Here is a 1,966-nt window from a genome sequence, read left to right on the forward strand (position 1 = left end):
CTTGTTGTGTTTGATGGTGCTCTCTGGTGGTGTGTGTGTGTGTATGTTGCGGTTGGAGATGTGGGAGGACATATTGTCCGTTAAATTACTCCAGTTATTTGGACTAATCGCTGATATTGTGAAGCGTAGTATTTGTCGCGAGAAAATGAGGTTACCAGAGTTTCGACGTCTCGGACCCGGGACAGGTACATGGGACGGTGTGTGTGTGTGTGTGTGTGTGTGTGTGTGTGTGTGTGTGTGTGTGTGTGTGTGTGCGTGCGTGTGTGTTTGGGGTGGCCGACCTAGTTTGCAGAGCCGGAATTTTTTGGTGGTAAGTAATTATTTTTTGGGTCTATTCTTCTCGAGTTGTGATGTTTTGTGTATTAATGGTGTATTGAAAGTGTTTTTATTAATTGAGGGATGTTTTAGTTTTGGATTTTTCAGGTGTTGTGGTTTTGGTTTTATTTTTCGTAGTTTTCGGTGTTGGATTTTTGGTAGCAATAGTTGTGGTTCACCTGTATACGTCAAGGGAATTGAACGATCCTAGTTTTCGTAGTTTTAGCTGTAGGGGTTGGAGTTTTGGTAACGTCAGCTGTGGTTGACCTATGTAGGTCGACAGAAGTACCTGATTCCTGTAGATTTTGTTGGTGTAGAGGAATGTTGTATTTTTTCGTCACTTTGTGTATTTTTGGTTCTTAGTTCAAAAAATGGTTCAAATGGCTCTGAGCACTATGGGACTTAACTTCTGAGGTCATCAGTCCCCTAGAACTTAAAACTACTTAAACCTAACTAACCTAAGGACATCACATACACCAATGCCCGAGGCAGGATTCAAACCTGCGACCGTAGCGGTCGCGCGGTTCCAGACTGTAGCGCCCAGAACCGCTCGGCTACTCCGGCCGGCTCAAAATATATCAAATTAAAAAACAAAGTAGATGAGCTTCTTGTTGGTTTAGAAGATTTAGAAACTGAGAGAGGAATAAACGTACTATGACTGTCTGAACATAATATAGTGACAGATATGGAAAAGCTAAATGTATGTAGATATAAGGTTTCAGCCCTTGTAAATAGAGACACTATGGACGGAGGGGGAGTTGCCTTATGTGTTAAAATTTATTATAGTGTGAAAAATTTAGAAGCTAAAAACATTTGTGTAGAGCAACATATAGAAGCATGTAACTATGAGCTTAAACTAAATAATGGTACTTTTCTAATTGTAGGTATATATAGGACCCTATTGGGAAATTTTCAGCTATTTCTACAAAATTTGATTTCTTTGTTGTGCTATCTGTTAGACAGAGGAGAGCAAATTATTGTTTGTGGGGATACTTTAACAGAGTCTGATAGAAAGAATGACCTTGAAATATTGCTTGTTTTCTTCGATTTGACATCAGTAATTGGTTTTCCTACCCTGGTAGTACAGGAAAGCAGCACATTAATGGACAATGTTCTTATAGAGCAAGATAAATTTAATCAAATACAAACTTTTCCATTAAATATGGTCTACTTGATCATGATGCACAGCTAGTTGCAGTATATGACATAGCTCCATACAGTAATACAAAACAGTCCTCGATAACAGTGCGTTCGATTAACGATTTAACAATTGCAAATTTTAGGGAAAGCTTGCAGCAATTAGACTGGGGTGATGTGTACAGGGAACTGATGGAAATTTAAAATATAACATATTTCATGATAAGTTTGTCAGTATATTTGAAAATATTATGCCTAAGAAAACAGTGAAACATAATTGTGATAAGGCATCTAAGGAGCCTTGACTTACTAGAGGGGTAAAAATACCTTGTAAACAGAAAACGGAAATGTTTCTTTTGGCTAGAAGTAATAATGTTCCAGAAACAGTCAAACGTTGTAAAAACTACTGCACTGTATTATAAAAGGTTATCAAAAAGTCCAGAAGTATGTTCATTATGTCTATGATTAGTACCTCTGGTAATGAAATTAAAACAATTTGGAATATTGTTAAAAG

This window comes from Schistocerca nitens, chromosome 3 (assembly GCF_023898315.1).
Source record: "Schistocerca nitens isolate TAMUIC-IGC-003100 chromosome 3, iqSchNite1.1, whole genome shotgun sequence".
Classification (NCBI taxonomy): domain Eukaryota; kingdom Metazoa; phylum Arthropoda; class Insecta; order Orthoptera; family Acrididae; genus Schistocerca; species Schistocerca nitens.